Source organism: Protopterus annectens, chromosome 9.part0 (genome assembly GCF_019279795.1).
Source record: "Protopterus annectens isolate FY-2018-M chromosome 9.part0, PAN1.0, whole genome shotgun sequence".
NCBI classification, from domain to species: domain Eukaryota; kingdom Metazoa; phylum Chordata; order Ceratodontiformes; family Protopteridae; genus Protopterus; species Protopterus annectens.
Genome location: NC_056743.1, coordinates 555,733,344 through 555,757,791, shown reverse-complemented (window position 1 = coordinate 555,757,791; position 24,448 = coordinate 555,733,344).

The window sequence follows — 24,448 nt, the reverse complement described above, 5'->3', positions numbered from 1 at the left end:
GGGATTTTTACCTAGTTTAGCTAGTTCATCTATAATTCGAGTGGGGCATGGTGTTGAAAGCCTTGGCAAGATCTAGATAGGCTGTTTGAACCACCTTACCCTTGTCTATCAGGTTTGAGACATGATCTGCCTTTTACAAACCTGAACTGGGTGGAGTCCAGAGTCCAGAGTTTGGAGATTACAATGTCTTTTTTTGTAAGTTTCATGATGCATTCCATGGCCTTGCAGACCAGGCTAGTCAGGCTAATGGGGTGGTAGTACCCGGGGTCTGTAGTGGCTCCCCCCATTTTGGAGTGGGATAACTGTTGCTGTGTGCCATTCAGCAGGTACAAAGCCTGAGGTGAGGCTATGATTGAACATGGTACTTGGGTAGGATGCCAGTTTGTTCTGTAGTTTGTGTAGAATGCAGCCTGGGATGTTGTCTGGTCCCATGGATGCTGTGTTCTTGGCTTTGGAGAGTGTGTTTTTTACCTGTGCAGCCATGATTACAGGAACTTTGCATTCTTCCGGTATAGAGAGAGGTTCAGTGCTAACTTTACCCTCCTCTCACCCCCTAAAGAGAACCCATCTGCCAGGATGTTGGCAATATCAGTTGTGTCTATATTTAGTGCCATTGTGCCATAACTCAGAGCAGATCTGAGTGTTGCCATTGAGATTCTTGACATAGCTATAGAATGCTTTGTGGTTGTCTTTAGAATCAGTGGCGATTTTTGTTTTCGTAACCAGCTTTAGAGGATTTTATCAGGGATCGCAGCTTCTTACTGAGGCTTACCAGGGAGCTCCTCCACTCATGGAATTTTACTCTTTTGCAACAGTTTCTTTCTTCTGTTGTGCAGTTTGTTTATGGCAGGGGACCACCAGATTTGCTTCATTTTTTTTGGAGGATAGCGTCCTGGTTCTGTTTGGGATAGCACGATCCATGCAGTCATGTAAGTGCTTATAAAGTGCAATTGTGTAAGATTCTGTAGTCATAACTGTATTGTCCATTTGCATGGGTGTCATGAAGTTCACCACTTCTGTCTTAAGCATGAAGTCGGCTTTGGAGAAATTTTTTAACATGGTTTCCTTAACGGGGTGTGGGGTCAGGATTTGGATATCTAGGGTAATTAGCTTATGGTTGGATTGGACCAATGAGGCATTGACTTCAGGTGTGGAACATCGGTCACTCATGTTGGTAAGGACTAGATCTAGGATATTGTTGACTCTGGTGGGGGGAAGTTGATCCAGGGCATTGGAGTTTATGAATTCCAGAAAGCATTGAGTGAAGGAGTTGGTACATGAGTAGTTTTCCCAGTTAATGGTGGGGTAGTTGAAATCGCCCATTATTAGGGTGTTTGGTTGAACTTTAATATTTTCCAGTAAATCAAGAAAAGAGGAGTGGGGATCTGTAGCAAGCTACAATTTGGATTGCAGTTTTGCCCAGAGTTAGTTGCACTTGGATAACCTTGGCTGCATTATGCTGAGCAACTAGCCTGGAGGTGTGGATATCCTTAATGAATATGGACACACCTCCGCCTTTGGTGTTCCAGTCCAGGTTACATGGCCAAAAAGTGTGCAATGAGTTATAGCCTGGTAGTGCAGGGGTGTTCTCTGGAGCCTTGAACCAGGTCTCAGTCACTGCACAGATATCTATGTTCTCCATTTTAAGGATTGCCTCGAGCGAGTGCATTTTGAGATTTAGACTTATAGCATTGAGTAGCATCACCCTCAGTTTTTGCTTGCCTGTTCCTGTTATGGTGGTAAATTTGTCATTTGAACCTTGCCTAAAAAAGGCACTATAAGGGTGGCAAGAACCTCAGCCAGTATCCAGAATCCCAGGAGTGACAGATGCAGGCCATCTCTGGCAATGCATCGTGGTCTGTCGACCATGTCATCCCAGGCAGACATGCTGGATCCCTTTAGAATGACACACTAAGCTTAGCCAATTGTTGTAGTCAGTAATTTTGTTCTTGTACTGTGGTATCATTCTGGGTGATGGCAGAATGCTACTCTGGGCTAGGGTCATACTTGCCTGGGGTACAAGATCAGAGAGCTCTTCCATGTCTCTCCATGTAGTCCAGGGAGGTACATCTCGGGTTGTTCACACCAATATGGACAATGACAGTGTCATATCTGTACTTGTGGAGTGACCTGAGTGCATGGGTTATGTGGTGGATCCTGGCACAGACAGGCAGCTGACAGTAACCTTCTCCTTGTTTAGCCTGGTGAGTGAGACATCAGTGTGCCTGATTATAGAGTCAGCTATGTCTAGTGTGTTGGGTACATTGTTTTGCCTTATTGATTGTGGTTGAGTGGCACACTGAGTCTGGGGGCTGTGTCATGTGGGCTGCTGTGGGGGGTGGTGGTTGCTTGCATTTATGCTTTGGAGGTCTCTGCTTGAGCAGATTATTGAGAGCCTACGCAAATGTTTGTGTTTGTGTGGATTTTAGTGGTGTAGATTTAGTGAGACTGTGATGTGTGGTGGAAGTGTTTACTTTCTCCTCTTGACTGTCAAGTTCAGTCTTGGTTGAAGAGAGCTTTACCTCCAGTTTGGCTAGATAAGTGCATCTCTCACAGGTTGTAGTGTTGGGTGGCAGGAGGAGGCGGTTATGTGTGTACATGAGGCAATTTCTACATTGCCCCAAGATGCCCAGATTCCTCAGATAGACAGGAGAGAACACTGGAAGCTGACCCTTGGACAAGCCTGAATAAAAAAACTATTTTCCTCTTAAGTGAGGAAAGTGAGTACAAAAACTGTTTTTCTCTAAGAAAGTAAGGAAAGTAAGTACCAAAGCTGTTTTCCTCTAGGTAATGAGGAAGGTTGAGTGCTGTAGTAATTAGGTTATTTAGCACTTACAACAAGTTCTGAACAAGTGCTGATCACGAATAAGCAAATTCAAGTGCTAAAACTAAGAATCTGTATCTGGACTAAACTAGTTAGAGGAGGGGGGCAAGTGCAAATGCGGGTTTTTAAATCAAAGTTGAGAGAGATGGAAACACTGCGCAAACGGCCAATAACTACAATTTCTGGGTCATAACCACTCCTAGTGCTTACCACTCCCATTGATGAGCTAGAAGGCTTCCCTCCAACACAGCATGCTTGGGGTGTTCAGTAGGTGGGTATTTTTCTCACCACCTGAAAGGCATGTGTCAGTGTAACACATAATGGGAGGAATTACCATCACCATATGATGAGGTCCTCATGGGTGAGACACAATAGGGAGTATTATCAGCACCTGAAAGTGCATGCTTGAGAGAAACATAACGGGGGGGGTGGTTATCATCACCACCTGAAAGTGAATGGTAGGTTTACACATAATGGGGGGTATCAGTACCTGAAAGTGCATGCCAGGGAGAAACTTAATGAGGGGTACATTGTCACCACCTGAAAGTGCATGTCAGGGTGACACAATGGGAGATATTAATAATCGCTGCTTAAATGTGCATGTCAGGGTTACATAATGGAATGAGTGGTATTATCGCCACACGAGGTTCAGTGGGTGATGCACAATGCAGGGCAATTATCAGCACATAAGGTCTGATGGCTGACGCACAATGTGGGGGCTATTCTTATTACCTGAAAGTACATGTCAGGATGACACATGGTGAAGTCCGATGGATGATGCAAAGGGGTGGTATTATCATACCTGAAAGTGCTTCTCAGGATGGCATGAGGGGTTACTATCACCTCAGAATGAGGTACGAGTGGCACAAAATGGGGGGATATTATCACCACATGATGTTCAATGGGTGACTCACAGATTGTATTACCTGATTAGGTCCATTGGATGACACACAATGGGGAGGGGGGTTATCAGCACAACCCAAAAGTGCTGGTCAGGCTGACATATAATGGGGAGTAGTATCACCACCCCCTGAATGTGCATGTCAGAATGACGCATAATGGGAGGTGTTATCACTCCATGATGATGTTTGATGTGTGACTCGCAATGGGTGGTATTCTCATCACCACCTGGTGAAATCCAATGGGTAACGCATGATGCGAGTATTATCAACAAATGCTGAGGTCCGATGGGTGACAAAATGGAGAGGAGGTATCACCACCTGAAAGTGCACGTCAGTCTGACACACAATGCTGGAGTGTTATCACCACCTGAAAGTGCATGCCAGGGTGACACATAATGGGGAAGTATCACCACACAAAATCCGGTATGTGACTCGCAACATTTGATATTATCATCACTCCATGATTGAGTTCTGATTGGTGGCACATTTTTGGGGGTATTATCACCACCTGAAGCTGCATGTCAGGGTGAAACTTAATGAGGTGTTATCACCATATGGTGAGGTCTGATGGGTGACCAGTAATGTGGGTATTAGTATCTGAAAGTGCATGCCTAGGAAAACCTAATTGGGAGAAATGTCATCACCACCTGAAAGTGCATGGCAGGGTGACGCATAATGGGAGGTGTTATCACCACATGATGCAGTCAGATGGGTGACTCCTTAAGGAGATCACCACAGGATGTGATTTGATAGGTAATGCAGAGGTATCCTCACCATATTATGTCTGATGAGTGATGCAGTTGGGGGGTATTACCATATGACTAGGTCTGATGGGTGACAAATGGAGTGATATCTCCAAATAGACCAGCAAGGCAGCACAGAGTTCAATATATTTATTAAATACTGATGAATATAACAGACTAGTTTCGGCCAACAGCCTTCTTCAGTGTAAATCAATATCATCAAGTTCATTTGCATCATCCTTTAAATACATATCAAGAGCCAATCAAAAGGTTGAGCTCATGAATACTAATAAGTTTAATAAAATTGCTTGCAAAACATGTTTTGAGGGCACTTAAAGTGAATCATATGGTTATGCAATAATAATGAGTGTATACACTCAAGTGTGGTCCATCCATCACAGGAATAATAACCACCAGGTAAATAACTGAGGCTAAACAAATTCTGGATATTCACCATGTCAATAGGACAATACATTAATACATGTTGTTGGTTTTGATAATCCCATATGGATGTACCACTATCACAAGCTACTCCACAATACTTGGTTAGAGGAGCAAAGGGTCAAAAAATCAGATACTGACGTTCAAAAGAATTAAGCGTGCTATGTCATAATAGAGCATATGTTGGACAGATTAGGTTATATATATATCTGTAAAAATATATATATATATATAGAGGTTGATAGTAGGCAACACCAGTTATGAACATAGGATACAAGGTAGATCAACAATAATATTGACACCAGCCTGAACATAAATGCTTTCACCTTTGTTCAACAGATACATTGCCACTATTCTATATCCGTCCTGGACACAATAAATGACCACCCAATGAATACAAGAGATACCAAAAGTATGATTAATCATTGATGTCTTCCAACATCTCCCTCCAGCAATATATTAATACTTAGAATCTAAATGATCTTTCCATATTGTATGGAACACCCATGTACTTATAATAATTGTTAGCTAACAATCTCATGGCTAGTACATATCAATTATAAATTTTCTAACGGTTCCTGCATACTATATCTTCAGGAGCATTGATTGGACAGGTAAGATGTATTAGCCCATACATGTATATTGGTATAAACAATTATTAAACATAACTTATAGTGGATATGAAGTACAATATGGAAATGAAGTCAACAATACTAACATCAACAGCCTAAACATAAAGGCTTACAACTGTCTTCCAAAAAGTGATGAGGGCTGTTATACCTATATGGAAATGGCACCACTTGCAAGCCAAAAAGGAAAAAGGTAAGACGAGAAAACTGTAATATTGTATCTAGTTTCAACTTACATTATGCTAACAAGCATAAATGCTCAGTCACCTTACTGGCAAGTAAACTACCTTTCCTGTGTGCTCCCACAAAAGGGAAAATTTGTTCTAACTAAACATAGGCCATCGCCCATATCAGACATAATATTAAATAGGAGACCATATGACTTAACATATTAACACCCTATTCAATATAAGCCAGAGTCTTTAAAGATTCATAATGTTAAAGACACATGTATAACAAACGAATAAAAATTCCCCACTTGGTGTCCTATTATTAAATGGACTAATGCTGATTCAATATATTCATTATAAATGATCATTTAGTCCCGGATGAAATAAAGCCCCCAATGTAATAATCCAATGTTTTTCTTTCTGATCCAATAACCCATGCCACCCTTGTTTATTTGTTCCGTCTCCAGAAATACGGTCGATCACCATAAAGGTGAATCTCGCTTGAAAATGTTTTAGTGTGTGTTGGTATAGGGCACTCGACTCCTTGTGGTTTTTGATATCACTGCGATGTTCGTTCATTCTTAATCTTAAGGCTCTAGAAGTTTGTCCAACATAGAATCCCCCACAGTAACAAGATGCCAGATACACCACCCAGTCGCTATTGCAGTTTCCAAAGATCTTAATATCAAAGACTTTGCTGGTATTGCGGCTGGTAAATGCCTTGGATTTCAACATGTGTTGACAGGAACCACAATGGCCACAGGGGAATGACCCAATGAGTTCATCACCATGAAGTGTCAGTTGTTTATGAATAGTTCCCCCACTTGCCATATGTTTAAAGTGTGAAAAATAGGAACCTAAGGTCTTACCACGTTTGTATGAGAAAAGGCAACGGGGTCCCAAAAAACTTCGCAGTTTATCATTGGCCAATAAAATGTTCCAATGTTTATTAAACCCCTGTTGGGACATATTAGATCTAGATTGCAGGATACCACACAGTTTCTACAGTTAATCAGGGAAACCCAATTGGAACCAGAGTGGTACTTATGTACCTTGGATGTAAAATCGCTATATACAAGTATACCCCATTGGGCGGGTCTCCAATCTCATTGGGTCATTCCCCTGTGGCCATTGTGGTTCCTGTCAACACATGTTGAAATCCAAGGCATTTACCAGCCGCAATACCAGCAAAGTCTTTGATATTAAGATCTTTGGAAACTGCAGTAGCGACTGGGTGGTGTATCTGGCATCTTGTTACTGTGGGGGATTCTATGTTGGACAAACTTCTAGAGCCTTAAGATTAAGAATGAACGAACATCGCAGTGATATCAAAAACCACAAGGAGTCGAGTGCCCTATACCAACACACACTAAAACATTTTCAAGCGAGATTCACCTTTATGGTGATCGACCGTATTTCTGGAGACAGAACAAATAAACAAGGGTGGCATGGGTTATTGGATCAGAAAGAGAAACATTGGATTATTACATTGGGGGCTTTATTTCATCCGGGACTAAATGATCATTTATAATGAATATATTGAATCAGCATTAGTCCATTTAATAATAGGACACCAAGTGGGGAATTTTTATTCGTTTGTTATACATGTGTCTTTAACATTATGAATCTTTAAAGACTCTGGCTTATATTGAATAGGGTGTTAATATGTTAAGTCATATGGTCTCCTATTTAATATTATGTCTGATATGGGCGATGGCCTATGTTTAGTTAGAACAAATTTTCCCTTTTGTGGGAGCACACAGGAAAGGTAGTTTACTTGCCAGTAAGGTGACTGAGCATTTATGCTTGTTAGCATAATGTAAGTTGAAACTAGATACAATATTACAGTTTTCTCGTCTTACCTTTTTCCTTTTTGGCTTGCAAGTGGTGCCATTTCCATATAGGTATAACAGCCCTCATCACTTTTGGAAGACAGTTGTAAGCCTTTATGTTTAGGCTGTTGATGTTAGTATTGTTGACTTCATTTCCATATTGTACTTCATATCCACTATAAGTTATGTTTAATAATTGTTTATACCAATATACATGTATGGGCTAATACATCTTACCTGTCCAATCAATGCTCCTGAAGATATAGTATGCAGGAACCGTTAGAAAATTTATAATTGATATGTACTAGCCATGAGATTGTTAGCTAACAATTATTATAAGTACATGGGTGTTCCATACAATATGGAAAGATCATTTAGATTCTAAGTATTAATATATTGCTGGAGGGAGATGTTGGAAGACATCAATGATTAATCATACTTTTGGTATCTCTTGTATTCATTGGGTGGTCATTTATTGTGTCCAGGACGGATATAGAATAGTGGCAATGTATCTGTTGAACAAAGGTGAAAGCATTTATGTTCAGGCTGGTGTCAATATTATTGTTGATCTACCTTGTATCCTATGTTCATAACTGGTGTTGCCTACTATCAACCTCTATATATATATATATATATATATATATATATTTTACAGATATATATATAACCTAATCTGTCCAACATATGCTCTATTATGACATAGCACGCTTAATTCTTTTGAACGTCAGTATCTGATTTTTTGACCCTTTGCTCCTCTAACCAAGTATTGTGGAGTAGCTTGTGATAGTGGTACATCCATATGGGATTATCAAAACCAACAACATGTATTAATGTATTGTCCTATTGACATGGTGAATATCCAGAATTTGTTTAGCCTCAGTTATTTACCTGGTGGTTATTATTCCTGTGATGGATGGACCACACTTGAGTGTATACACTCATTATTATTGCATAACCATATGATTCACTTTAAGTGCCCTCAAAACATGTTTTGCAAGCAATTTTATTAAACTTATTAGTATTCATGAGCTCAACCTTTTGATTGGCTCTTGATATGTATTTAAAGGATGATGCAAATGAACTTGATGATATTGATTTACACTGAAGAAGGCTGTTGGCCGAAACTAGTCTGTTATATTCATCAGTATTTAATAAATATATTGAACTCTGTGCTGCCTTGCTGGTCTATTTGGAGCTGTCTACTTGGTTTGGACCGTGCATCCCCTCGTGCACAGGACTTGGTACATACCAAATGGAGTGATATCACCATTTGTAAGTGCATGGCTGGGTGATGCACAATTGGGGGGTATTGCTATCGCATGATGTCAAATGGGTGACACATAATGGATGGTATCATCACTACTTGAAAGTGCATGTCTGGATGATGCACAATGTGGGGATATTACCACCACCACCTGAAACTGCATATCAGAGTGACATAATGGTGAGTATTTTTTTGACCACCTGAAAGTACATGTCAGGATGACATATAATGAGGGGTTATCACCACAGGATGAGGTCCAGTGAGTGAAACAAAATGGGGGGTATTCTCACCAGATGATGATGAGTTGCAGTGGGTGACATTTAATGGGGGGGGGGGGTATTATCACCACATGATGTCTGGTTGGTGATGCACAATAGGGAGATGATATCACCACATGATGAGGTGCAATGGGTGACACGATTGGGAGGGTATTTCCATCACCATCTGAAAGTGTACATCAGGGTGACACATAATGGGGAGGTATTACCACCACCACCAGAAAGTGCATGTCAGGGTGATGCATTATTGTGAGGTATTATCACTGCATGATGAGGTCTGATGGGTGAAACGGGGTTGGGTATTATCACCATCACCTTAAAGTGCATGTCAGGGTGACACAATGCATTTATGATCACCACCTGAATGTGCCTTAGTGTGCAGGTTCCCCATTATGTGTCACCATACCCCCAAGCTTTGCCCAGCATTTAAGGCCCAACACACCCCCACCCCTTACCCTCTCAACTTGCCTCTTCTGCTAACAGCACCAAAAGTATCTATCATGGTGACTATCCATATGTTAAGGTGCCTAACATCCAAACATATGACTGATCAACTGCTTTTCTCTTATGAAAGCTCTGATCATACCATAACCAAGCACTGCCCACCCATAATTGTTGGGCTTCTCAGATCCTAAGAAAATATGCCAGAAGAGGGAGGGCCACAGCAGTATCCTTCTCCAACCAAACCACCATGTAGTATACAAATCCTAACACCCACTTCTCCCATGTTCTTGGCCACAACCTACCTAATCTTTTCCATCTCAATGCTGCAGGGCTGCCAAATGATCTTTGCTGTTTGCATTTTCCACCTCCAGGAAACGCTGAACCCCATCTGCATCAGTTAACTCAATGTACTCCCCTTTCCAGATCTTCTGCTTGACTGACTCTAGTATGTGAGGGGTCATAAAGACTGCCACACTCTCTTGCCCCAAGGCCTATGTAGCTAACAAATTCCCTGGCTGAATCCCAAAATATGAATCCATCTCTTGCAGCCCCATCCCAACCACTGACCATGCCAAACTCCCCGTAGGCAAGCTACCTGTTCTTTGACATGCCTTAGCCTGCACCTGCTCTGCTTCCCCAAGCCTTACCTTGCACCTGCTCTGCTTCTTCAACCCTTTGGGGACTGTCCATGCTTGCCAACTGCACAACCAAACTCCTGACAAGACCAATTCCCCCTTATTTCTGAACTGCTCCAAAACCACTCTAAATCTGAAATATATCTACATGAATTCCCAACACCATATCATTGCCTGCTGCTGTATCTTGCAATGCTCCAGTGGCTGGAGCCTCCACTACAATCGCATCCTTTGACAGGAATTCCTGCTTCCCTTTGGTCACCACCTTGGTCTGCGCTGTCTGTCACCTCTTCTTCCACCTGGATTTGTTGGGGTCTTCAGTCATTGCAGTTTCACTGCTTGGCAAATCGTGGAACAGTTCATCCACCTGTGCAAGATTGGTCTCATTTCTGATGCAAGTTCTGCACCTCAGCCATCTGTAGAAAAAAAACTGGTATATATTATGTTACTGAAAGCGGTTTACAGTGAATACAGCAACATCAACCCATAAACAGTGAAAACCCACTAACGCAAATGGCCAGTTCAGCAAATTTTTTTTTCTTAGGGAAAAAAATCATTTGGCCATCGCCATACATTTGCACTTTACCCCACTGTAGTGCGATCTTGGAGTTGGTACATTTAGTTAGGGGGGTGTAGGGTGGCAGTCCCCCACTTTGTAGTGAATTAGGTGGTGTGTAGTGTTTGGCTGGTCTGCTGACCCCCCCCCCCCCAAAAAAAAAATCGCTGACCTAGTTGTTCAGGTTAGTGAGTTTTCACTGTTTATGGAGTCGATGTTGCAGTATTCATTGTAAACTGCTTTCAGCAACATAATATAGACTCAAAAAACACATTAGAATCTGAAGAGAGTGTGCAGGTATATATTAATCCCTTTCAAACTCAAACCCCACACCTAGTAATCTATTTACCCCAAGTCAAATAGAAATTCACAGCCTGGGCATGATTTACTTGTGGAAGAGACAACAATAAATAAACCAACTGTTCTCCCTTATATTTTGTTATACATTATTATTTTTATTAATTTTTAAACTCCCCCACTCCTTGTCATTGACTGTGCTACTCACATGCACGCATTCACTTCCTAAACATACCTCTCAAACTATTGGTGCAAGGAGCCTGGACAAAGCCAAAACTAATGGGGGAACAAGGGCCCAACAAAACTGGGACAAATGCTTTTTAACACTGCTCTTGTAATCTTAAGCAGGTGCCTGAACAAACCATGCATTTTCAGAAGGATATAAAATATGATACTCCAGTCTGCACCATTATGAAGCAAATTAAATCTTAACTTCAAATGCAGCCAATGGCTGTTACTTGCAGGCATTTCCCAGCCCATAAACACACCACTATCTAAATTAATGAGCTACTATGACCCACTATCCCCACCAAAGGCACACCTAATGCCTCTTCCCATTCCTACCCGACTGCTCCCTCAAAGAAAACTACCATTAAATAAAAAAAAAAAAAAAAAAAAAAAGACAAGCACTAATCATGAACAGAAGGAAAGGCCTGTACTGTCCCTACTTCCGTGAACCGATTGGATCAATTAAATGGCCTGAGATGCAAAACCACTCTGGGGCAGCCATCGATGACAGTGAACTGACTATAAACAACCAGTGCGACCATCGGAGCCAGGAAGAGGACCCTGCATAGCTCCAAAAACACCAAACCTGAAACGTATGACATGTGCAAGGACAATAGCTATCCTAACCTGACCAGTGACTAGTTAAGTAGAAGAAACTGAAAACTCTCATTCTTCCACACACACCTCACTATCTTTAGACCAGTAAACTCATAATATTATACAGATGCCTGCAGCAAGAAAAGAAAAACACAACTCGCCAACAACCACCTTACCCCACTATTAACCTGACACCTACCTAATCTTTGGAATACCTGCGGTATCACTTTACAAACTCGAGATACTGAAATCTCAAATTTCAGTATCTTGAGACCAGAAAAGTGAATGTGCAGTTGCCCGAAACTGCATGTTGTCGAATGTTAGTTTGCCAGATCATTAGTAGATTTGGTGTGTGTGTTTCTGTTATGCTATCACTTTAAGGCAAGTGGTGTTTGGGTAGGAAAGGTAGCGGCCGATGTGTGGTTATGTTCAGAGGGTCAGGTAAGTTTGGAACTTTTAGGTTTTTTTGTAAGAATGTGGTTTGTTGGGAAGTTTTAGAAGTTGGTTAGGGTAGGTGCATGTATGTGTACGTGTTGAAAGTGGTATGTTTTTTCTGTGTAGTGTGTGTGTATTTCATGAGAGGTATAGTAGTATCAGTGGGAGAGTAGGGCACATTATATTGGGTTTGTCTGTTTTTTCATGTTAGTGCGACCTCTGAGGTAGTGTACGTGTGTGTGTGTATATATGTATATGTATATGTATATGTGTATATATATATATATATATATATATATATATATATATATATATCTATATATATATATATATATATATATGTGTGTGTATATATGTATGTGTGGGTGCAGCCCCCCTGCTTATAGGTATGGTAGTGGTGTATGTGTTTTTTGTTATTTTAGTGTTTTATGTCTGGGGGAGGGTTGGGTATTAGCTCTGGATTGTTCTTTTCCATGTCATGGGTGTCTGTTTTGGGTTTCTGTGTTTTGGTTTCGAGATACTGAAATTTGAGATTTCAGTATGTCGAGCTTGTAAAGTGAACCCATACCTGCAGATCGTGTTGAACATGGCACTTGCTTTAGTAAGATCATACCTAAATCTGATCCCTCTTCCCCATTGCACTTGCATAAAAACCTCTAAGCCCTACCCTACATCTACCTCACTTGTTCCAGGCTTTCCTAATACTAAATTAGCCCGCCACCTCCCCACTCTACCCAAACCTACTCTTGCTTCCTAGCCTTAACATTCCTCCCCCACCCTAAGTCCCCCCTTCAACTCCAACAAACCCCTGAACACAGATGTTGCTAGACAAATTGGTTTGTTCCCATACCTCATTTAGTGTGTTAAATTTGTAGTTTTGAACATTTTTCCAATAATCGGTGAAATAAAATGTATGAAACAATAATGGCAAAATTACTAAATTTAGAACACCATCCATAAAATGCCACTCATACTTGTCATTACAATCCACCAATTTCAGTCAGTATGCCAATCTCTGCAGAAGTAAGTTATCAATATAATTCCACATTAAGTAACTAATGAACAGGTTGCTGCTAGCAAACATATTTTGTTTCATCTACAAATGCAGTGACTGCTGCTCTTTAAGAATAAATTACCTGTGTTACATTAAAAAAGGTAAGCTGGTAATACTGCAATAGGGAATGGATGGCAAACCATACAGGTTTGTAGACACCAGGCATCTCATCCACAGGAGGACACACTCAGGACTGCAACCCCCCCCCCCCTTGAAGTATAACACAGTATCAACAATTCATCTACATACTGTGGGAGTAGAACCCACCACCGTCTGCATCAAAAGCAAGTATGCTACCCTGCTATCAAATTCTATAACAAACAGTGACAAACCTTCAGAAAACAAAACAGTTGCACAGTGACAACAGACTTGGCATGGGCTGCAATAAGCTTCTCTTCCCTTGAAGCTTACAGTTCCTAGAAAATGCACTGAAACTCCATTTTAAAGTAGTTTGGTAGTTGCTGTGGAGGATCTAGACTCTTGTCTCCTTACTCACACACGCCTCTTACTGATGGCTGATTCAGTCCATGCTTAATTCTGCAGAAGGATGGTCTATCTCTGCAAGCATGTTTAATGTCCATGCAGCAGGAAGTCTTATTTTTAAATTCCGAGCATGGAATGTGGAAAAGAAGCAGCAAGCAAGGTGTCAACACGTGCAGGGATACACATATATGCAGAGGGCATTTGAACATTGGTATTGTGTTCTTCAATTAAAGTAAATGTTCTGGCAACCCTTGGCAAGTGGGCCCCCCCTCCTGGCCAGCAGGCCCTAGGTGACTGCTTAGCTTGCCTAATGCTGGATACAGCTCTGTGCCCATTCACTATGCATTCATATTTAATCTTTTATCAGTCTCAGCTGCTGCCTTCTCATTTTTTTTGTTTTTCCTCTCAATGAAGGAATGAAATGCTGCTCATGGAATGTTTACTACAGAATGTGCAATATCAAAACTCTGCTAAGTTATGCTGAACATATTGGCACCCCATATTGTATATATACAAAGTAAAGAAGCTTTTATAGCCCAACACCTCTAACAGGAAAGACATAGGATAGCTTTCCTTGATACTTGAATCAAGCCTTGGGGTGGTGGTGATCTAATACTGCTGCTAAAAGCACAGCTATAATGAAACATATGAACACTCATTATTTAAGCTAATATTTTTGTCCATAGAAAGTGCTTCTGTGATTACCATATTCTATTTTTATTTTTATTACTGTTTGTTTAAAGTTTTAGTCCCTGGATGATCATTTTTTCCACAGTTAAGGAGGATGTATGACTTTTGAGCTTTCTATATTATGGTTAGGACCACAATGACTGTTTACTGGAGTTTAATGCACAGTAAAATGACATACATTGTCGGTGAAAAGCCCTTGTATACTTTAGAACACCAAGCTGCAAATTTACATTCAGTTTCAAAGCTCACTATGCATTTATAATATAGTGGTGGTTTGAGAATATTTATCTCAAAACAATTGTTTTAAGCTTTAGCCTTGTCCATTTTATTAAAAATATACTGGCTCATCCCTTCATGTCAACACAGGTACTAATCGCTATTGTCAATCATAATGCATACTGAAGTTCACTTATCTGTTTGTTTTAGTGGTAGCCGATTTCTGATGATGTCACTGTATAAGATCATATAGAATTCTGAAAGTGCCCCCTAACTATTCTGTACTCTTACAACTTTTCATTATCGACTGTGTAAAAATTAATTGTGACACTACTGATGTATAACCAAATACAAAATGAAAATTGTCAAGTCTATATTTGTGTTGTGATAAATTTATAAATATTATACATGCAGTATTTCAACTTACAATATAGCAGATGAACCTGATTAGAAGCAGGGCGCATAGACAGCAAACTACTTTGGTATTCTTAAATAAGGGGAACAGCCACTGGCTTTCACTGCACAGTGGCTGTGCTGTCCTTTCTACAACACTCTTTAGGGGTATTCTCTCATTTATTACAACTTATACTTTGTGGGTCATAATTTTATGGTGCAGTTCAGGCCAACAGTGGCTGCACTGATCTGACCGATTTAGAGTTTGTTGGCTGATGGTAGATGAGCTAAGATGGGAATAGTACAGTGCAGATGTTTAAATGATCACTGCTGCATTAGTCTTAGCTATATGGGTTATATCCTGCCAAGGATATAATAGCAGCCAGCTTCCAAACCTTCAAGCTACCCTTCACACGCCCAAACAATCGGTAAGCTTGAGTTGACTGACAAAAAAAACGGGTTTAGATGTAAAGCCCTTCACGGCTTTCTTGCCTGCAGAAAGAAGGATAATGAGCCCTGAAAGGACAGCGATAGAAACAAAACATGTTCATGCCTTGGCATAACCAAAAAAAATGCCACAAAAGCAAATGAGAATGAGGGGAGGAAACCGCTACTGCAGCATGATCATTCTGTTATGGTACGTTCAGTTTATACAACTGTATTATGTTCCTCATGTTGATCACTGCTGCAGTAGTCTTGGCTATATAGGCAGATTACCATCACTAGCTATATTAGTGAGGTGGAAGGAGAAGGGTCCTGGAGAACCCGGAGACTGGTCCTAACAAAGCCTGATGCTGTACTTACAATACTACATTTCATATAGTTGATGTGAAGTTAAGGAAGTCTATTAGAAGTGATGCACATGTATGAGCAGAGTTCTGTTGCTGCATTTAGCATGGAATTGTAATAGGTTGTTGTACAACATAAGGTTTCTGGGTAAGAAGTATATACTTTTTCTTTATTCATTCATGTAGATTGCAGGTCTAAGAATACTGTCAGGTGGTTGTCTATACGAATGGAAAGAAAAGAAAAATGTACACAATCCCAGTCTTTCTCATACAAAAATAGTATAGTGTGATAGTCTACCTGATTAAATACCAATCCCCTGCTCCGAGAGGTTGGTTTTTTAATTTAGTGTAATAGGTCACATACTCTGTAATACTCCATCCACACACAGCGGTGATCACTTATTTTTATATGCTAATATGAAGACCACATGTTTAGTAGAAAAGGGGTCTGAAATTTTCCAAATATAAATTTGTGCAAATATTTCATCACTGATTTTGTTTTTCCCTACATGGGTCACAGCTCAATTAAGTCAACTGTATCCGTCTATCACCATTGAAACTAAAAGAAAGAAGCAGGCATAGATACGATCATGATTTCCCATACTTAAAAGCATATGTAAAAACCTTGAGATTCTATCTGCAATATAATTTGATAAATGATTCGTACATGAAAGAATTGTATTGTCTGGTATCGTACAATTACTCTATCAAAATAAAAATAGATTAATGGCATATGGAATATCCATTGAATTATAAAATTATAATATGGTTAGCATAAACCTTTACATGTATGTGCACACATTTAAAAAAAATATGCTGACATTTACGCAAATAGACAACTACAATATACAGGATATAAATTTTTAAATTAAAATGAAAGGGCTTCATAAACTGTACAAATCTACAGAATATGATGCAAGTTCCATCATTAAATGTATATCTAAAATGAAAAAGTTAGAATAAATTCAGCTTTGTATAAAAATTATGTAGTGTATTCACTTAACATGTTAATCTGCTCAGACAGATGCAGCCATCATTTTTAGTCATCCTGACTGAATATGCAACTTTTAAGGCAGCAGGTTTTTATTATTACAGATGTTCTGCTTGGCAAATCTGAGAAACGGGTTTATTAATGAGACAGGAATAACAGTGAAATTAATGCACATTCCTTAATATCACCTTAAGACATTTGTTGGCAGAATGACATGAAAAAAAGCCTTAATCAAAGATAATGTGATTCAGTAGGATAATATATTTACATCAGTATTAATACATTTTGTGTTACTTCGTTACCAATCATGTCATTTAGAGTAATTAAACGTTTTTCCTTAAGGTCACGTTGATGCCAAAATTTTAATTTATTGTATAACGTTACTGAAATGCATTTCCTTGTAATATTACTACTGTTATTATTTTACTCACTGCATGCATATATTTCTACATCTGTATATACTGCCTTTATTAATCATGCATGCTAATCAGAGAGAAAGTTGAGCTTTAATCAGGGGATGAATTCTAAGGGAAGTTTCTATTGCACGTTTTTTGTTAAAGAAAAACAAATAGCTGGAAGAGGAGAATGTGACTAATTTATGAAGTCTGCTTATTAAACGTACTAGGTACTGCATCTTTAAGTACTGTCCATACAATATGTACATCTATACTATGCAACTTAAATATTTATAATCTGAGTGATGTAACTTTGAGCAGGTAATGAACCTATCATTCACTTTTAGTAATACTTTCAAAAATGTTTCTCTATCCTAGGATTCATAACTCATCTCTGATGATGATGCACTCTGATCAGATGACATGGAAGTAAAAATGTCTTTTTTTTTTTTTTTTTTTTTTTTCTACTTCTGCAATTATAGCTGTCTATCCACAGTTGCCGATGTTGTTTACTTGGATTCTCATTTTTCTTTTCATGTGTCTGGGAAAACATTTCTTCATAATTTTGGTTGACATATGCATAAATTCCCATAGACTCCTTCAGAATAGATTAGTTTCGGGCAAAACTACAGAGCTCATAACATAACAGAATAAAAACTATGGCCGTGGGTGGGTATAGTGTTTTTTTTTTTTTTTTTTTTTTATATCTACTCTGCCTTTACCGATCGTAGCCTAATAAGGAACCAGTCCCTGTCACGTGTTTAGTTACCTCATGACAGAAAGAGTTCCTATCAGAATGATAAAAATCAAAATCTCGAATGTTCGGATGAGCGTAAATGCAGGTAATTAAAATAGATATTGTTAGATTGTGGTACAGTGGAAAATTTGCCCTTTCTTCACTGTAGTGCGATCTCAGAGTTGGAATATATTTTTAGAGGGGGTGTGGGGGGCACAGCCCCCACAATAGCGATTTCGATTACCTGCGTTTTCACTCATCTGAGAGTTAGAGATTTTGATTTTTCGTATTTGTAATCTAGACCCGACAGACACTGGAATTAAAATTGAAAGAATCGATGCACCAAATTAATTTCTTTGAGAAATGTGATGGCCCAAAATGTTTTTTCGGTAAGATGTGTTAATGTGCATAATGTGCTTTATGCAGGTTGCATAAAGTAAAAATATTTGCAAATGCTGTGTAAACTTCAAAGAGTATATACACAGTTCAGAAAGGAGAACACAAGCTTTGTTTTAACAAAATGCATGGTACATCTGTAGAAAGAACTCCAAGTGTATTCCATTTATCCATTGTGTATGCTTCAATGAATCGATGCAACATTCTACAGTCATGTTAAGAGAAGAAATGAAAAGCATGGGTAAGGCAGTGCAAGTCAGAATGGAATGGGAAAATAAAGCTGAGCATATTTATTTTATTATTGTGAAATTTGTGTATAGGGTTGGTCTGTCTAGCCTAAAGAGGCTCTCTTTCTGCAGAGACTCTGAGGAAAGCTTAACAAAGAAAACAAGAAAAGGTGTAAAGAAGTTCTTTTTAGTGGCAACCTGTCTCAATCAAATACTAGACTTATAACAAATAGAACTCCCACCAAATGTTACCAGGCTTCAGGAAAAAGAATAACAGAGGCATCCTTTGGAATAGCTGTAGCCAAATAAGGGATGAATGTGTCAAGCCACATCTCTGTCATGAAGGCAAGACCAGTATTGTGCATTACATTTGAAGCAATGCCAATTAATAGACTGGGCATTTGAATACAATGTCTTAAGGTAGTGGTAGAGGTGAACTGTACCTACTTATATGAATTAGATTGAAAAGCATCATCTTGCTGTCATCCAAGGGTAGCAGAAAAGGGATTCTTTGGGTATTTCAGTGTGAAGAAGGGTGTGTGGAGCCAAAAGTCCATTATAGGTCTACACATGGGAGGGATCACACTGGAACAACTATACAGTTCACCTTTGTGATGAGACAGAATGTGTAAAAATCAATTTAAGTGAAAACTAGTTGGTGGAGGGGTGGGGGGGCAAAAGTTTAAGAGCAAGAAAGGTTAGTTTTGTCAAATGTATGATGAGGGAATATGTCAAAAAATGGCCACAGGTGGATAGAACTGATGGAAGAGCAATAGTGAATAGCACTGTAAAAAGGGGAAAAACTGTGAAGCTTGAAAGAAGAACATTGGACAAATACATAGATGAAAAGAGAAATATATTAAGCAAACAAACTAGGTTCTAAATGAAAGCCAACACCAAATGACAAAGAAATAGAAACAAGAAAAACAAAAGCTACTATAGCCCATACACACCTTATCTAATCTATCCTCCTCTATGCCTCCCCAATACTAAACGACCTCCGCAAAACTGACTTAACCAAAGTGGAATCCTGCTATAATAAAATAGCAAGCTTTGCTACTGGTGCATTGTGTAGGTCTCATCACTCTACACCACTTAAACACTTAAATTGACTCGAACTTCCCCAGCATCTTCACTTCATCAACTAATCTTTGCACACAAAATTCTCCACCACCCTGATAAAAACCCTGCTCTCCAAAAAATTATGCATCCATATACCACTTCTCAGTCTCTTTGCTCCAGCAACCAACATCTTCTAGATACCAGCAAAGCCAGCAACTTGGCTGGGAATTTTCTGTTTTCTAACTGTATTCCTAAAATATGGAATAAGCTGCCAACCTGAGTAACTTCAAGTAGCTACATCTCACAATTTTAAAAAGCTCCTTAGCCTGGTCTCCAAGCGTGACCTATGTTCATGCAACTCTCCACGATAGGCCTCCCTTAGTCTCCTTGCAAAGTGTTGTCCTTGAAAATAGCCTTCAGTATCATTTAACTGTATTTTACTCATTATGCACTATAATGTGAATCCTTCTAGCTAAAGAGTTGTATTTTCCACCATTATGCGTTTGTTACTTCCTATCAAATGCATTGTGTATCTATTACTTGCTATCAGTGTAGTAATGCCTAAATGTTTGTTAATCTCGTATGTCTGTTAATTGATACTTTCATATCTTTTTCGCATGTTTGTTAAACTCTAATTTGCTAAAACTGGAACTATTCTCCCCAGGCCTCCTCTGAAAAAGTAATTGTGTCCAGTTGGACTTTCCAGCTAAACAAATGTAAAATAACAAAGTTGAGAGGAAGAGAGTAGTGTACACAGAGATTAATAAGGCCCAATTTCAGCCATGGTGGGCTGGGAATATTTTACATAGTTAGGGGAGTGAGTTCAAAGCATAAATAGTAATGGCGAAAGTGCAACTGACAAATTAGTTTGTTGAATAAAACAAGAAAAACTAAACAAACAAGCATTACTACTAATGGAAATGAAGTATTAGCACATCGCATATATACAGAAGTCAGAATGAGCTCTAAAAAATGACCAATGTTCCAAGTTAAAAAAAAAAAAAAAACTCAAATGAGCATAAATAGTATCAACATGGTTGAATGTACCAAAGAATTGTGTTGGTATGAAAGTACAACAATAATTGGGAATAAGATGAAAAAGGTAATGATTGTGTTGTAATGTTTCACAAATATTTTACAACAGAGCAGTGGAAAGGGTATCATTAGGGATGATAGAAAAAATATCAACAGAAGACATGCAGGAGAAGGAACAGAAGGGGAGGAAGAGAAATTGAGCACAAGAGCCCAAGACACCAAAAAAAAAAAAAAATGGAAGTCTGTAGCAAATAAGCAAAAGAGATGTGTAGGCAAATAACAGAAAAAAATGAAGTTATATGAATACTGCCTATAAGAAGGATTTAATCAATCAGTAAATAAACTTGGGAATGATAGAAATAGTCCAACTCATGCTATGCAAAATAATAAAATAAAGGAATCACTGAGAGGTAAATAAAACAAAGCAATAGATATGAAGCGACAATTAAATACATGTATAGGAATGCACTGTGGTGTGGAGGGGCTGTGGCAATCAGTAGAAGAGAGCTGAAATAAAAAAAAGTGTTAACATATGGTTCCATGAGTAAAAACAGCAACAGGAACACTAATTTTGCTAAAGAAAATCCTGAAGATGATCAGAAGCAATTTTCCTCATGTACACAGGATGTCCCTAGGGTTGGGCAAATGGGGCAACCACCATGTCGGAAAGGTGTTAAGATCAAAATGCTGCTGTTTGGTAGAATAGTGGCATTAATTTCTCTGTCATTTCTGTATACTGTTTTTCTGGTCAGGGTTGCAGTACTGAAATGATATAGCACTTCATGCGTGGGATTAGGTGAATGAGCTTACTTGCTTTGATTTTAAAAAGAGAAGCAGGTGTTTTTTTTTTTTTTTTTTTCTCTCTCTGACTTGGCTGGCTCCTTAGTTTTAGGAATGCCAGCTATATTAGAACAGGCCTTTCTTGTGAGGGACGCCACACTATATCAGTCAGCTGTACTCTGAGGTGAGGACATTTTATGATCCCATGTATCACATGGTCCATAAAGGATGAATGGTATCCTAGAGGAATTTTCATTTAATCAGTTAACTTGTTTAAAAAAAACAAAAACAAAAAAAAACAAACAAAACAAAAACACTAGCCAAACAAAAAAAAAATCAAGGAAGGCAGTGTCAACAGTAATTATGTATTGCCTTTTATTTACTGGGATGGTTCGACTGGGCACTCGGGCCCATTTTCAAGAGGATCCCAGGTATCTAAAGCTCCATCGAGAATTTAGAGAAGAAAAGAATGTTTTAACAGTAGAAATGGGGGGTTAGAATCATCTATTGTGTAATACAATCAAGACAAACGTATATAAAATTTGATTTCTGTAGGATTGTTGTACAGTAATAGGTGGAATTTATATATACAGCAATATACAAGTTTCTTTACAAAAGAGCAGTGAAAAGCAGTTTACAGTTATAAATACAGATTTATTAACATTTATAGGATAAGGTAGGAGAGCTGGAAAGTTAGAGGTTGGTGATGGTCAAGAGATCAGAGTGATTGAGTGCCGCAGTGAGGGTGTGAAGAACAGAACCAGGAGGCGTCTAGGTGCTATTTTATGTTGTGCTTAAAAATGGATGCTCAACTGTCCTGTTTTAGTGGAATGGGCAGGGAGTTCCACTGTCTGACATAGGATGAGTACAGCAAGTCCCCAGCTGTATTACGGGATTGGGAAGTTATTAGTATCCTTTGATTACCTGAGCAAAGGCAACATGGTGAGTAGTAGTTCTTGAGAATACTTAGTAGAGAAGGGCATGTGTGTGTGTGATTTGTGAATTATTTTGTGGGCAATATGAGTGAATATAAGGTAATTTGGTAGTTCTAGTCAGTTGAGATTCTTCAGTATTAAACATTGATGCATATGGTGGGATTAGCTGAAAACTTGGCTATTTTAAAGCACGTCTCTAATTTATTTAGTAGAGTGGCTTGAATGCCTATTAATAGGGGTGATGCATAGAGGAGAGAAGGAAAGAGGGTAGGATAATGTCAAGGATTTTCTTGACAAGTCTTTGAGGTAGAGTTTGCTTCAGTACAGGAATTAAAGCTTTTGATGTGTTTTTCATGAGCTGGGTGAGATGCAGGACAAATTTTAGGTTGTCTTACTCTTTGTAATTTGGTATTTGCTACATTTTCTTTGCTGTTTGAAGTGACGTTATGAAGTGTACATGTTGAAGGAGATCTGGATGTCAAAAGCATTAATTTTGGATGCTTTTTTTGGTATTTAGGATTACATGACAAGCCATTACCCATATGTCTGTGGAAGTGAAGAAGTCTTGAGTCAGTTGTTGAAGTAATGGAAGGGGTGAGACTGAGCAGATGATGGTGGCATCATCAGCATATTGTACTAAATTGGCAGGTGTTCTTGAATTGTGCAAGTTATTTATGAACAGATTGAAAAGTGGTGGGCCTAGAATTGACTAAACTAACAGAAATGGGGAAGAAGGTAGATAGGTCCCAGATTCCATTTTATCCAGTCTGTTGCATTGAGAGCCAAAAGACAGAACCAAGTAAGTAGTAATAGCTGAATGAGACAGTGATTAGCACTTGATGGGTACTGTGGCTAAATGCTTTTGATAGACCCAGGAAAAATGAGGATATTAGGTTACCATTGTTTCAGGTGGCATTTATGGTTTCCAAGAAACTAAGCAGAGCTGCTGCTGTGGTGTGGTAAAAAGTCATGCTGTATGGGGGAAAGTAGTTTATGAGATGGGTTTAGAGTTTAGAGTCTGTGCATCATTCTAAAATTTTGTGAAGTGGGGAGATAATTGCAATGGGGCAGTAGTTAGAGAGATTTGTGACTCATTCACCTTTTTGTAGTGATATTATATGTGATGTTTTCTAGCAAGCAGGTACACAGTTTTCTGTGATATATCTAGTTGAATATTGAGATGAGCTATGCCAGGACATTGGCAGCTAACTTAAGGTACTTGGGTAGGAGTTTGTTAGCAGCTGATGAGTTGAAGTAGGTATTTAGTGAAAAGAAAATAGAAGGATATTTAGTATTACTGATGGGGATAGAGATGTAGGGTGGATTAGGCTCTAGTAGAAAGAGGACAGATTGAATGATTTGTGTATTGAATTAGGTGGCTATGGGGTCTGTGTCATTGTTTGTGGTAGGCAATGGGGTGATGGTTTGATCGGGGTATAGTAGAGATTTTATGGTTGTCCAGAATTGCTTGGGATTGTGGTGGTGATTGCCATAAAGGGAGTAAAGAAATGCAATTTTGTCAAGTCTGACCTGTTTGCATTGATTTCCAAGTTGTCTAAATGTTTGACACTTTTGTTATGCTCTATCTTTATACCAGGACTTCCAGGCTTTGTCTGTATTTAGCATGAGCTGTTTGGTTTCTAACGTGGAGCAGGGTTACTTTTGGTTCTTTTTGTTTGTTTTTATGGGAGCCAACTCAGTGTGTTAAGGAATATTTTATAGAAATGGGTAACAGCACCTTCTAGTGGTATTTTTAGAGTATTCCAGTTTTATTGGGAGAGGTGGATTATAAAGCTGTCTTCGTTAAAAGAGAAGAGTCTACATACTTGTTTTAATAGTGTATAATAAATGTGAGGAGATGGTCACGGATACTGTTTGAGAGACTGCCAAAGGCGTTTGTTTCAGGATGAGGTGAAAAGGATCAAGTGTAGTGTCTGTTGCTGTGTTTGTTGATTATAGTGGATGAGGTGATAGAGTGAAATTGCATAAGTT